This window comes from Camelus bactrianus, chromosome 8 (genome assembly GCF_048773025.1).
Source record: "Camelus bactrianus isolate YW-2024 breed Bactrian camel chromosome 8, ASM4877302v1, whole genome shotgun sequence".
Taxonomy (NCBI): domain Eukaryota; kingdom Metazoa; phylum Chordata; class Mammalia; order Artiodactyla; family Camelidae; genus Camelus; species Camelus bactrianus.
Genome location: NC_133546.1, coordinates 86,841,366 through 86,856,632, shown reverse-complemented (window position 1 = coordinate 86,856,632; position 15,267 = coordinate 86,841,366).

Genomic DNA, 15,267 nt, shown 5'->3' with positions numbered 1-15,267 from the left:
CTTTGTGTTTCCAACAAGCTAGGTGAAGGACGGCTTCAACACACAATTATCTCTCAGAACTCAGCATGTGGAGAGACGTTCGTTCATCTAGAACAAATGGAACGGGTTGCAGGGGAAACTTTTCTCTGGTTTCTCAGTCTGTTTCCTAGTGCCGGTTTGAAGTTCCTGCAGTTTTCACTGTAAAACCGAGTTGGACCTAATACCTCCCCTTATATATTTATGGAGTGGAGTTAGCTAGTGAAAAGAAACTTTGTGTTCCCAACAATCTAGGTGAAGGACGGCTTTCACACACAATTATCTCTCAGAACTGAGCATGTAGAGAGACGTTCGTTCATCTAGAACAAAGGGAACGGGTTGCAGGAGAAACTTTTACTCTGGTTTCTCAGTCTCTTTCCTACTGCCGGTTTGAAGTTCCTGCAGTTTTCACTGTAAAACCGAGTTGGAGCTAGTACCTCCCCATATATATGTATGGAGTGGTGTTTGCAAGTGAAAAAAACTTTGTGTTCCCAACAAGCTAGGTGTAGGACGGATTTCACACACACTTATCTCTCAGAAATGAGCATGTGGAGAGAAGTTCGTTCATCTAGCACAAAAGGAACGGGTTGCAGGAGAAACTTTTACTCTGGTTTCTCAGTCTGTTTCCTAGTGCCGGTTTGAATTTCCTGCAGTTTTCCCTGTAAAACCGAGTTGGAGCTAGTACCTCCCCATTTATATGTATGGAGTGGAGTTTGCAAGTGAAAAGAAACTTTGTGTTCCCAACAAGCTAGGTGAAGGACGGCTTTCACACACACTTATCTCTCAGAACTGAGCATGTGGAGAGACGTTCGTTCATCTAGCACAAAGGGAACGGGTTGCAGGAGAAACTTTTACTCTGGTTTCTCAGTCTGTTTCCTAGTGCCGGTTGGAAGTTCCTGCAGTTTTCACTGTAAAAAGGAGTTGGAGCTAGTACCTCCCCATATATATGTATGGAGTGCCGTTTGCAAGTGAAAAGAAACTTTGTGTTCCCAATAAGCTAGATGAAGTACGGCTTTCACACACACTTATCTCTCGGAACTGAGCATGTGGAGAGACGTTCGTTCATCTAGCACAAAGGGAACGGGTTGCAGGAGAAACTTTTACTCTGGTTTCTCAGTTGTTTCCTAGTGCCGGTTTGAGTTTCTTGCAGTTTTCACTGTAAAACCGATTTGGAGCTAGTACATCCCCATATATATGTATGGAGTGGAGTTTGCAAGTGAAAAGAAACTTTGTGTTTCCAACAAGCTAGGTGAAGGACGGCTTTCACACACAATTATCTCTCAGAACTGAGCATGTGGAGAGACGTTCGTTCATCTAGCACAAATGGAACGGGTTGCAGGAGAAACTTTTACTCTGGATTCTCAGTCTGTTTCCTATTGCCGGTTTGAAGTTCCTGCAGTTTTCACTGTAAAACCGAGTTGGAGCTAGTACCTCCCCATATATATGTATGGAGTGGAGTTTGCAAGTGAAAAGAAACTTTGTGTTCCCAACAAGCTAGGTGAAGGACGGCTTTCACACACAATTATCTCTCAGAACTCAGCATGTGGAGAGACGTTCGTTCATCTAGAACAAATGGAACGGGTTGCAGGAGAAACTTTTACTCTGGTTTCTCAGTCTGTTTCCTAGTGCCAGTTTGAAGTTCCTGCAGTTTTCTCTGTAAAACCGAGTTGCAGCTAGTACCTCCCTATATATATGTATGGTGTGGAATTTGCAAGTGAAAAGAATCTTTGTGTTCCCAACAAGCTAGGTGAAGGACGGCTTTCACACACACTTATCCCTCAGAACTGAGCATGTGGAGAGACGATCGTTCATCTAGCACAAAGGGAACGGGTTACAGGAGAAACTTTTACTCTGGTTTCTCAGTCTGTTTCCTAGTGCCGGTTTGAAGTTCCTGCAGTTTGCACTGTAAAACCGAGTTGGAGCTAGTACCTCCCCATATATATGTATGGAGTGGAGTTTGCAAGTGAAAAGAAACTTTGTGTTCCCAACAAGCTAGGTGAAGGACGGGTTTCACACACACTTATCTCTCAGAACTGAGCATTTGGAGAGACGTTCGTTCATCTAGCACAAAGGGAACGGGTTGCGGGAGAAACTTTTACTCTGGTTTCTCAGTCTGTTTCCTAGTGCCGGTTTGAAGTTCCTGCAGTTTTCACTGTAAAACCGACTTGGAGCTAGTACCTCACCATATATATGTATGGATTGGAGTTTGCAAGTGAAAAGAAACTTGGTGTTCCCAACAAGCTAGGTGAAGGACGGCTTTCACACACAATAATCCCTCAGAAATGAGCATGTGGAGAGACGTTCGTTCATCTAGCACAAAGGGAACGGGTTGCAGGAGAAACTTTTACTCTGGTTTCTCAGTCTGTTTCCTAGTGCCGGTTTGAAGTTCCTGCAGTTTTCCCTGTAAAACCGAGTTGGAGCTAGTAACTCCCCATATATATGTATGGAGTGGAGTTTGCAATTGAATAGAAACTTTGTGTTCCCAACAAGCTAGGTGAAGGACGGCTTTCACACACACTTATCTCTCAGAACTGAGCATGTGGAGAGACGTTCGTTCACCTAGCACAAAGGGAACGGGTTGCAGGAGAAACTTTTACTCTGGTTTCTCAGTCTGTTTCCTAGTGCCGGTTGGAAGTTCCTGCAGTTTTCACTGTAAAAACGAGTTGGAGCTAGTACCTCCCCATATATATGTATGGAGTGCCGTTTGCAAGTGAAAAGAAACTTTGTGTTCCCAACAAGCTAGGTGAAGTACGGCTTTCACACACACTTATCTCTCGGAACTGAGCATGTGGAGAGACGTTCGTTCATCTAGCACAAAGGGAACGGGATGCAGGAGAAACTTTTACTCTGGTTTCTCAGTCTGTTTCCTAGTGCCGGTTTGAGTTTCTTGCAGTTTTCACTGTAAAACCGATTTGGAGCTAGTACCTCCCCATATATATGTATGGAGTGGAGTTTGCAAGTGAAAAGAAACTTTGTGTTTCCAACAAGCTAGGTGAAGTACGGCTTTCACACACAATTATCTCTCAGAACTGAGCATGTGGAGAGACGTTCGTTCATCTAGCAAAAATGGAACGGGTTGCAGGAGAAACTTTTACTCTGGTTTCTCAGTCTGTTTCCTAGTGCCGGTTTGAAGTTCCTGCAGTTTTCTCTGTAAAACCGAGTTGCAGCTAGTACCTCCCCATATATATGTATGGTGTGGAATTTGCAAGTGAAAAGAATCTTTGTGTTCCCAACAAGCTAGGTGAAGGACGGCTTTCACACACACTTATCTCTCAGAACTGAGCATGTGGAGAGACGTTCGTTCATCTAGCACAAAGGGATCGGGTTGCAGGAGAAACTTTTACTCTGGTTTCTCAGTCTGTTTCCTAGTGCCGGTTTGAAGTTCCTGCAGTTTTCAATGTAAAACCGACTTGGAGCTAGTACCTCCCCATATATATGTATGGATTGGAGTTTGCAAGTGAAAAGAAACTTGGTGTTCCCAACAAGCTAGGTGAAGGACGGCTTTCACACACAATAATCCCTCAGAAATGAGCATGTGGAGAGACGTTCGTTCATCTAGCACAAAGGGAACGGGTTGCAGGAGAAACTTTTACTCTGGTTTCTCAGTCTGTTTCCTAGTGCCGGTTTGAATTTCCTGCAGTTTTCCCTGTAAAACCGAGTTGGAGCTAGTACCTCCCCATATATATGTATGGAGTGAGTTTGCAAGTGAAAAGAAACTTTGTGTTCCCAACAAGCTAGGTGAAGGACGGCTTTCACACACACTTATCTCTCAGAACTGAGCATGTGGAGAGACGTTCGTTCATCTAGCACAAAGGGAACGGGTTGCAGGAGAAACTTTTACTCTGGTTTCTCAGTCTGTTTCCTAGTGCCGGTTGGAAGTTCCTGCAGTTTTCACTGTAAAAAGGAGTTGGAGCTAGTACCTCCCCATATATATGTATGGAGTGCCGTTTGCAAGTGAAAAGAAACTTTGTGTTCCCAACAAGCTAGGTGAAGTACGGCTTTCACACACACTTATCTCTCGGAACTGAGCATGTGGAGAGACGTTCGTTCATCTAGCACAAATGGAACGGGTTGCACGAGAAACTTTTACTCTGGTTTCTCAGTCTGTTTCCTAGTGCCGGTTTGAGTTTCTTGCAGTTTTCACTGTAAAACCGATTTGGAGCTAGTACATCCCCATATATATGTATGGAGTGGAGTTTGCAAGTGAAAAGAAACTTTGTGTTTCCAACAAGCTAGGTGAAGGGCGGCTTTCACACACAATTATCTCTCAGAACTGAGCATGTGGAGAGACGTTCGTTCATCTAGCACAAATGGAACGGGTTGCAGGAGAAACTTTTACTCTGGATTCTCAGTCTGTTTCCTAGTGCCGGTTTGAAGTTCCTGCAGTTTTCACTGTAAAACCGAGTTGGAGCTAGTACCTCCCCATATATATGTATGGAGTGGAGTTTGCAAGTGAAAAGAAACTTTGTGTTCCCAACAAGCTAGGTGAACGACGGCTTTCACACACAATTATCTCTCAGAACTCAGCATGTGGAGAGACGTTCGTTCATCTAGAACAAATGGAACGGGTTGCAGGAGAAACTTTTACTCTGGTTTCTCAGTCTGTTTCCTAGTGCCGGTTTGAAGTTCCTGCAGTTTTCTCTGTAAAACCGAGTTGCAGCTAGTACCTCCCCATATATATGTATGGTGTGGAATTTGCAAGTGAAAAGAATCTTTGTGTTCCCAACAAGCTAGGTGAAGGACGGCTTTCACACACACTTATCTCTCAGAACTGAGCATGTGGAGAGACGATCGTTCATCTAGCACAAAGGGAACGGGTTGCAGGAGAAACTTTTACTCTGGTTTCTCAGTCTGTTTCCTAGTGCCGGTTTGAAGTTCCTGCAGTTTGCACTGTAAAACCGAGTTGGAGCTAGTACCTCCCCATATATATGTATGGAGTGGAGTTTTGCAAGTGAAAAGAAACTTTGTGTTCCCAACAAGCTAGGTGAAGGACGGGTTTCACACACACTTATCTCTCAGAACTGAGCATTTGGAGAGACGTTCGTTCATCTAGCACAAAGGGAACGGTTTGCGGGAGAAACTTTTACTCTGGTTTCTCAGTCTGTTTCCTAGTGCCGGTTTGAAGTTCCTGCAGTTTTCACAGTAAAACCGACTTGGAGCTAGTACCTCACCATATATATGTATGGATTGGAGTTTGCAAGTGAAAAGAAACTTGGTGTTCCCAACAAGCTAGGTGAAGGACGGCTTTCACACACAATAATCCCTCAGAAATGAGCATGTGGAGAGACGTTCGTTCATCTAGAACAAAGGGAACGGGTTGCAGGAGAAACTTTTACTCTGGTTTCTCAGTCTGTTTCCTAGTGCCGGTTTGAAGTTCCTGCAGTTTTCCCTGTAAAACCGAGTTGGAGCTAGTACCTCCCCATATATATGTATGGAGTGGAGTTTGCAAGTGAAAAGAAACTTTGTGTTCCCACCAAGCTAGGTGAAGGACGGCTTTCACACACACTTATCTCTCAGAACTGAGCATGTGGAGAGACGTTCGTTCACCTAGCACAAAGGGAACGGGTTGCAGGAGAAACTTTTACTCTGGTTTCTCAGTCTGTTTCCTAGTGCCGGTTGGAAGTTCCTGCAGTTTTCACTGTAAAAACGAGTTGGAGCTAGTACCTCCCCATATATATGTATGGAGTGCCGTTTGCAAGTGAAAAGAAACTTTGTGTTCCCAACAAGCTAGGTGAAGTACGGCTTTCACACACACTTATCTCTCGGAACTGAGCATGTGGAGAGACGTTCGTTCATCTAGCACAAAGGGAACGGGATGCAGGAGAAACTTTTACTCTGGTTTCTCAGTCTGTTTCCTAGTGCCGGTTTGAGTTTCTTGCACTTTTCACTGTAAAACCGATTTGGAGCTAGTACCTCCCCATATATATGTATGGAGTGGAGTTTGCAAGTGAAAAGAAACTTTGTGTTTCCAACAAGCTAGGTGAAGGACGGCTTTCACACACAATTATCTCTCAGAACTGAGCATGTGGAGAGACGTTCATTCATCTAGCAAAAATGGAACGGGTTGCAGGAGAAACTTTTACTCTGGTTTCTCAGTCTGTTTCCTAGTGCCGGTTTGAAGTTCCTGCAGTTTTCTCTGTAAAACCGAGTTGCAGCTAGTACCTCCCCATATATATGTATGGTGTGGAATTTGCAAGTGAAAAGAAACTTTGTGTTCCCAACAAGCTAGGTGAAGGACGGCTTTCACACACACTTATCTCTAAGAACTGAGCATGTGGAGAGACGATCGTTCATCTAGCACAAAGGGAACGGGTTGCAGGAGAAACTTTTACTCTGGTTTCTCAGTCTGTTTCCTAGTGCCGGTTTGAAGTTCCTGCAGTTTGCACTGTAAAACCGAGTTGGAGCTAGTACCTCCCCATATATATGTATGGAGTGGAGTTTGCAAGTGAAAAGAAACTTTGTGTTCCCAACAAGCTAGGTGAAGGACGGGTTTCACACACACTTATCTGTCAGAACTGAGCATTTGGAGAGACGTTCGTTCATCTAGCACAAAGGGAACGGGTTGCGGGGGAAACATTTACTCTTGTTTCTCAGTCTGTTTCCTAGTGCCGGTTTGAAGTTCCTGCAGTTTTCACTGTAAAACCGACTTGGAGCTAGTACCTCAGCATATATATGTATGGATTGGAGTTTGCAAGTGAAAAGAAACTTGGTGTTCCCAACAAGCTAGGTGAAGGACGGCTTTCACACACAATAATCCCTCAGAAATGAGCATGTGGAGAGACGTTCGTTCATCTAGCACAAAGGGAACGGGTTGCAGGAGAAACTTTTACTCTGGTTTCTCAGTCTTTTTCCTAGTGCCGGTTTGAAGTTCCTGCAGTTTTCCCTGTAAAACCGAGTTGGAGCTAGTACCTCCCCATATATATGTATGGAGTGGAGTTTGCAAGTGAAAAGAAACTTTGTGTTCCAACAAGCTAGGTGAAGGACGGCTTTCACACACACTTATCTCTCAGAACTGAGCATGTGGAGAGACGTTCGTTCACCTAGCACAAAGGGAACGGGTTGCAGGAGAAACTTTTACTCTGGTTTCTCAGTCTGTTTCCTAGTGCCGGTTGGAAGTTCCTGCAGTTTTCACTGTAAAAACGAGTTGGAGCTAGTACCTCCCCATATATATGTATGGAGTGCCGTTTGCAAGTGAAAAGAAACTTTGTGTTCCCAACAAGCTAGGTGAAGTACGGCTTTCACACACACTTATCTCTCGGAACTGAGCATGTGGAGAGACGTTCGTTCATCTAGCACAAATGGAACGGGTTGCAAGAGAAACTTTTACTCTGGTTTCTCAGTCAGTTTCTTAGTGCCGGTTTGAAGTTCCTGCAGATTTCACTGTAAAATCGAGTTGGAGCTAGAACCTCCCCATATATATTTATGGAGTGGAGTTTGCAAGTGAAAAGAAACTTTGTGTTCCCAACAAGCTAGGTGAAGGACGGCTTTCACACACACTTATCTCTCAGAACTGAGCATGTGGAGAGACGTTCGTTCATCTAGCACAAAGGAACGGGTTGCAGGAGAAACTTTTACTCTGGTTTCTCAGTCTGTTTCCTAGTGCCGGTTTAAATTTCCTGCAGTTTTCACTGTAAAACCGAGTTGGAGCTAGTACCTCCCCATATATATGTATGGAGTGGAGTTTGCAAGTGAAAAGAAACTTTGTGTTCCCAACAAGCTAGGTGAAGGGCGGCTTTCACACACACATATCTCTCAGAACTGAGTATGTGGAGAGACGTTCGTTCATCTAGCACAAAGGGAACGGGTTGCAGGAGAAACTTTTACTCTGGATTCTCAGTCTGTTTCCTAGTGCCGGTTTGAAGTTCCTGCAGTTTTCACTGTAAAATCGAGTTGGAGCTAGTACCTCCCCATATATATGTATGGTGTGGAGTTTGCAAGAGAAAAGAAACTTTGTGTTCCCAACAAGCTAGGTGAAGGACGGCTTTCACACACAGATATCTATCAGAACTGAGCATGTGGAGAGACGTTCGTTCATCTAGCACAAAGGGTCGGGTTGAAGGGGAAACTTTTACACTGGTTTCTCAGTCTGTTTCTTAGTGCCGGTTGGAAGTTCCTGCAGTTTTCACTGTAAAACAGATTTGGAGCTAGTACTTCCCCATATATATGTATGGAGTGCCGTTTGCAAGTGAAAAGAAACTTTGTGTTCCCAACAAGCTAGGTAAAGGACGACTTTCACACACACTTATCTCTCAGAACTGAGCATGTGGAGAGACGTTCGTTCATCTAGCACAAAGGGAACGGGTTGCAGGAGAAACTTTTACTCTGTTTTCTCAGTCTGTTTCCTAGTGCCGGTTTGAATTTCTTGCAGTTTTCACTGTAAAACCGATTTGGAGCTAGTACCTCCCCATATATATGTATGGAGTGGAATTTTGCAAGTGAAAAGAAACTTTGTGTTCCCAACAAGCTAGGTGAAGGACGGCTTTCACACACAATTATCTCTCAGAACTGAGCATGTGGAGAGACTTTCGTTCATCTAGCACAAAGTGAACGGGTTGCAGGAGAAATTTTACTCTGGATTCTCAGTCTGTTTCCTAGTGCCGGTTTGAAGTTCCTGCACTTTTCACTGTAAAACCGAGTTGGAGCTAGTACCTCCCCATATATATATATGGAGTGGAGTTTGCAAGTGAAAGAAACTTTGTGTTTCCAACAAGCTAGGTGAAGGACGCCTTTCACACACAATTATCTCTCAGAACTCAGCATGTGGAGAGACGTTCGTTCATCTAGAACAAATGGAACGGTTTGCAGGAGAAACTTTTACTCTGGTTTCTCAGTCTGTTTCCTAGTGCCGGGTTGAAGTTCCTGCAGTTTTCACTGTAAAACCGTGTTGGACCTAATACCTCCCCTTATATATTTATGGAGTGGAGTTAGCAAGTGAAAAGAAACTTTGTGTTCCCAACAATCTAGGTGAAGGACGGCTTTCACACACACTTATCTCTCAGAACTCAGCATGTGGAGAGACGTTCGTTCATCTAGAACAAATGGAACGGGTTGCAGGAGAAACTTTTACTCTGGTTTCTCAGTCTGTTTCCTAGTGCCGGTTTGAAGTTCCTGCAGTTTTCACTGTAAAACCGAGTTGGAGCTAGTACCTCCCCATATATATGTATGGAGTGGAGTTTGCAAGTGAAAAGAAACTTTGTGTTCCCAACAAGCTAGGGGAAGGACGGCTTTCACACACACTTATCTCTCAGAACTGAGCATGTGGAGAGACGTTCGTTCATCTAGCACAAAGGGAACGGGTTGCAGGAGAAACTTTTACTCTGGTTTCTCAGTATGTTTCCTAGTGCCGGTTTGAAGTTCCTGCAGTTTTCACTGTAAAACCGACTTGGAGCTAGTACCTCCCCATATATATCTATGGAGTGGAGTTTGCAAGTGAAAAGAAACTTTGTGTTCCCAACAAGCTAGGTGAAGTACGGCTTTCACACACATTTATCTCTCAGAAATGAGCATGTGGAGAGACGTTCGTTCATCTAGCACAAAGGGAACGGGTTGCAGGGGAAATTTTACTCTGGATTCTCAGTCTGTTTCCTAGTGCCGGTTTGAAGTTCCTGCACTTTTCACTGTAAAACCGAGTTGGAGCTAGTACCTCCCCATATATATATATGGAGTGGAGTTTGCAAGTGAAAAGAAACTTTGTGTTTCCAACAAGCTAGGTGAAGGACGCCTTTCACACACAATTATCTCTCAGAACTCAGCATGTGGAGAGACGTTCGTTCATCTAGAACAAATGGAACGGTTTGCAGGAGAAACTTTTACTCTGGTTTCTCAGTCTGTTTCCTAGTGCCGGGTTGAAGTTCCTGCAGTTTTCACTGTAAAACCGAGTTGGACCTAATACCTCCCCTTATATATTTATGGAGTGGAGTTAGCAAGTGAAAAGAAACTTTGTGTTCCCAACAATCTAGGTGAAGGACGGCTTTCACACACACTTATCTCTCAGAACTCAGCATGTGGAGAGACGTTCGTTCATCTAGAACAAATGGAACGGGTTGCAGGAGAAACTTTTACTCTGGTTTCTCAGTCTGTTTCCTAGTGCCGGTTTGAAGTTCCTGCAGTTTTCACTGTAAAACCGAGTTGGAGCTAGTACCTCCCCATATATATGTATGGAGTGGAGTTTGCAAGTGAAAAGAAACTTTGTGTTCCCAACAAGCTAGGGGAAGGACGGCTTTCACACACACTTATCTCTCAGAACTGAGCATGTGGAGAGACGTTCGTTCATCTAGCACAAAGGGAACGGGTTGCAGGAGAAACTTTTACTCTGGTTTCTCAGTATGTTTCCTAGTGCCGGTTTGAAGTTCCTGCAGTTTTCACTGTAAAACCGACTTGGACCTAGTACCTCCCCATATATATCTATGGAGTGGAGTTTGCAAGTGAAAAGAAACTTTGTGTTCCCAACAAGCTAGGTGAAGTACGGCTTTCACACACATTTATCTCTCAGAAATGAGCATGTGGAGAGACGTTCGTTCATCTAGCACAAAGGGAACGGGTTGCAGGAGAAACTATTTCTCTGGATTCCCAGTCTGTTTCCTAGTGCCGGTTTGAAATTCCAGCAAGTTTCACTGTAAAACCGAGTTGGAGCTAGTACCTCCCCATATATATGTATGGAGTGGAGTTTGCATGTGAAAAGAAACTTTGTGTTTCCAACAAGCTAGGTGAAGGACGGCTTTCACACACAATTTTCTCTCAGAAATGAGCATGTGGAGAGACGTTCGTTCATCTAGCACAAAGGGAACGGGTTGCAGGTGAAACTTTTACTCTGGTTTCTCAGTCTGTTTCCTAGTGCCGTTTTGAAGTTCCTGCAGTTTTCACTGTAAAACCGAGTTGGAGCTAGTACCTCCCCATATATATGTATGGAGTGGAATTTGCAAGTGAAAAGAAACTTTGTGTTCCCAACAATCTATGTGAAGGACGGCTTTCACACACAATTATCTCTCAGAACTGAGCATGTGGAGAGACGTTCGTTCATCTAGCACAAAGGGAACGGGTTGCAGGAGAAACTTTTACTCTGGATTCTCAGTCTGTTTCCTAGTGCCGGTTTGAAGTTAATGCTGTTTTCACTGTAAAACCGAGTTGGAGCTAGAACCTCCCCATATATATGTATGGATTGTAGTTTGCAAGTGAAAAGAAACTTTGTGTTCCCAACATGCTAGGTGAAGGACGGCTTTCACACACACTTATCTCTCAGAACTGAGCATGTGGAGAGACGTTCGTTCATCTAGCACAAATGGAACGTGTTGCAGGAGAAACTTTTACTCTGGTTTCTCAGTCAGTTTCTTAGTGCCGGTTTGAAGTTCCTGCAGATTTCACCGTAAAATCGAGTTGGAGCTAGAACCTCCCCATATATATTTATGGAGTGGAGTTTGCAAGTGAAAAGAAACTTTGTGTTCCCAACAAGCTAGGTGAAGGACGGCTTTCACACACACTTATCTCTCAGAACTGAGCATGTGGAGGGACGTTCGTTCATCTAGCACAAAGGAACGGGTTGCAGGAGAAACTTTTACTCTGGTTTCTCAGTCTGTTTCCTAGTGCCGGTTTAAATTTCCTGCAGTTTTCAATGTAAAACCGAGTTGGAGCTAGTACCTCCCCATATATATATATGGAGTGGAGTTTGCAAGTGAAAAGAAACTTTGTGTTTCCAACAAGCTAGGTGAAGGACGGCTTTCACACACAATTATCTCTCAGAACTGAGCATGTGGAGAGACTTTCGTTCATCTAGCACAAAGGGAACGGGTTGCAGGAGAAATTTTACTCTGGATTCTCAGTCTGTTTCCTAGTGCCGGTTTGAAGTTCCTGCAGTTTTCACTGTAAAACCGAGTTGGAGCTAGTACCTCCCCATATATATATATGGAGTGGAGTTTGCAAGTGAAAAGAAACTTTGTGTTTCCAACAAGCTAGGTGAAGGACGCCTTTCACACACAATTATCTCTCAGAACTCAGCATGTGGAGAGACGTTCATTCATCTAGAACAAATGGAACGGTTTGCAGGAGAAACTTTTACTCTGGTTTCTCAGTCTGTTTCCTAGTGCCGGGTTGAAGTTCCTGCAGTTTTCACTGTAAAACCGAGTTGGACCTAATACCTCCCCTTATATATTTATGGAGTGGGGTTAGCAAGTGAAAAGAAACTTTGTGTTCCCAACAATCTAGGTGAAGGACGGCTTTCACACACACTTATCTCTCAGAACTCAGCATGTGGAGAGACGTTCGTTCATCTAGAACAAATGGAACGGGTTGCAGGAGAAACTTTTACTCTGGTTTCTCAGTCTGTTTCCTAGTGCCGGTTTGAAGTTCCTGCAGTTTTCACAGTAAAACCGAGTTGGAGCTAGTACCTCCCCATATATATGTATGGAGTGGAGTTTGCAAGTGAAAAGAAACTTTGTGTTCCCAACAAGCTAGGGGAAGGACGGCTTTCACACACACTTATCTCTCAGAACTGAGCATGTGGAGAGACGTTCGTTCATCTAGCACAAAGGGAACGGGTTGCATTAGAAACTTTTACTCTGGTTTCTCAGTATGTTTCCTAGTGCCGGTTTGAAGTTCCTGCAGTTTTCACTGTAAAACCGACTTGGAGCTAGTACCTCCCCATATATATCTATGGAGTGGAGTATGCAAGTGAAAAGGAACTTTGTGTTCCCAACAAGCTAGGTGAAGTACGGCTTTCACACACATTTATCTCTCAGAAATGAGCATGTGGAGAGACGTTCGTTCATCTAGCACAAAGGGAACGGGTTGCAGGCGAAATTTTACTCTGGATTCTCAGTCTGTTTCCTAGTGCCGGTTTGAAGTTCCTGCACTTTTCACTGTAAAACCGAGTTGGAGCTAGTTCCTCCCCATATATATATATGGAGTGGAGTTTGCAAGTGAAAAGAAACTTTGTGTTTCCAACAAGCTAGGTGAAGGACGCCTTTCACACACAATTATCTCTCAGAACTCAGCATGTGGAGAGACGTTCGTTCATCTAGAACAAATGGAACGGTTTGCAGGAGAAACTTTTACTCTGGTTTCTCAGTCTGTTTCCTAGTGCCGGGTTGAAGTTCCTGCATTTTTCACTGTAAAACCGAGTTGGACCTAATACCTCCCCTTATATATTTATGGAGTGGAGTTAGCAAGTGAAAAGAAACTTTGTGTTCCCAACAATCTAGGTGAAGGACGGCTTTCACACACAATTATCTCTCAGAACTCAGCATGTGGAGAGACGTTCGTTCATCTAGAACAAATGGAACGGGTTGCAGGAGAAACTTTTACTCTGGTTTCTCAGTCTGTTTCCTAGTGCCGGTTTGAAGTTCCTGCAGTTTTCACTGTAAAACCGAGTTGGAGCTAGTACCTCCCCATATATATGTATGGAGTGGAGTTTGCAAGTGAAAAGAAACTTTGTGTTCCCAACAAGCTAGGTGAAGGACGGCTTTCACACACACTTATCTCTCAGAACTGAGCATGTGGAGAGACGTTCGTTCATCTAGCACAAAGGGAACGGGTTGCAGGAGAAACTTTTACTCTGGTTTCTCAGTATGTTTCCTAGTGCCGGTTTGAAGTTCCTGCAGTTTTCACTGTAAAATCGACTTGGAGCTAGTACCTACCCATATATATCTATGGAGTGGAGTTTGCAAGTGAAAAGAAACTTTGTGTTCCCAACAAGCTAGGTGAAGTACGGCTTTCACACACATTTATCTCTCAGAAATGAGCATGTGGAGAGACGTTCGTTCATCTAGCACAAAGGGAACGGGTTGCAGGAGAAACTATTTCTCTGGATTCCCAGTCTGTTTCCTAGTGCCGGTTTGAAATTCCTGCAAGTTTCACTGTAAAACCGAGTTGGAGCTAGTACCTCTCCATATATATGTATGGAGTGGAGTTTGCATGTGAAAAGAAACTTTGTGTTTCCAACAAGCTAGGTGAAGGACGGCTTTCACACACAATTTTCTCTCAGAAATGAGCATGTGGAGAGACGTTCGTTCATCTAGCACAAAGGGAACGGGTTGCAGGAGAAACTTTTACTCTGGTTTCTCAGTCTGTTTCCTAGTGCCGTTTTGAAGTTCCTGCAGTTTTCACTGTAAAACCGAGTTGGAGCTAGTACCTCCCCATATATATGTATGGACTGGAATTTGCAAGTGAAAAGAAACTTTGTGTTCCCAACAAGCTATGTGAAGGACGGCTTTCACACACAATTATCTCTCAGAACTGAGCATGTGGAGAGACGTTCGTTCATCTAGCACAAAGGGAACGGGTTGCAGGAGAAACTTTTACTCTGGTTTCTCAGTCTGTTTCCTAGTGCCGGTTTGAAGTTAATGCTGTTTTCACTGTAAAACCGAGTTGGAGATAGAACCTCCCCATATATATGTATGGATTGTAGTTTGCAAGTGAAAAGAAACTTTGTGTTCCCAACAAGCTAGGTGAAGGACGGCTTTCACACACACTTATCTCTCAGAACTGAGCATGTGGAGAGACGTTCGTTCATCTAGCACAAATGGAACGTGTTGCAGGAGAAACTTTTACTCTGGTTTCTCAGTCAGTTTCTTAGTGCCGGTTTGAAGTTCCTGCAGATTTCACCGTAAAATCGAGTTGGAGCTAGAACCTCCCCATATATATTTATGGAGTGGAGTTTGCAAGTGAAAAGAAACTTTGTGTTCCCAACAAGCTAGGTGAAGGACGGCTTTCACACACACTTATCTCTCAGAACTGAGCATGTGGAGGGACGTTCGTTCATCTAGCACAAAGGAACGGGTTGCAGGAGAAACTTTTACTCTGGTTTCTCAGTCTGTTTCCTAGTGCCGGTTTAAATTTCCTGCAGTTTTCACTGTAAAACCGAGTTGGAGCTAGTACCTCCCCATATATATGTATGGAGTGGAGTTTGCAAGTGAAAAGAAACTTTGTGTTCCCAACAAGCTGGGGGAAGGACGGCTTTCACACACACTTATCTCTCAGAAATGAGCATGTGGAGAGACGTTCGTTCATCTAGCACAAAGGGAACGGGTTGCAGGAGAAACTTTTACTCTGGTTTCTCAGTATGTTTCCTAGTGCCGGTTTGAATTTCCTGCAGTTTTCACTGTAAAACCGACTTGGAGCTAGTACCTCCCCATATATATCTATGGAGTGGAGTTTGCAAGTGAAAAGAAACTTTGTGTTCCCAACAAGCTAGGTGAAGTACGGCTTTCACACACATTTATCTCTCAGAAATGAGCATGTGGAGAGACGTTCGTTCATCTA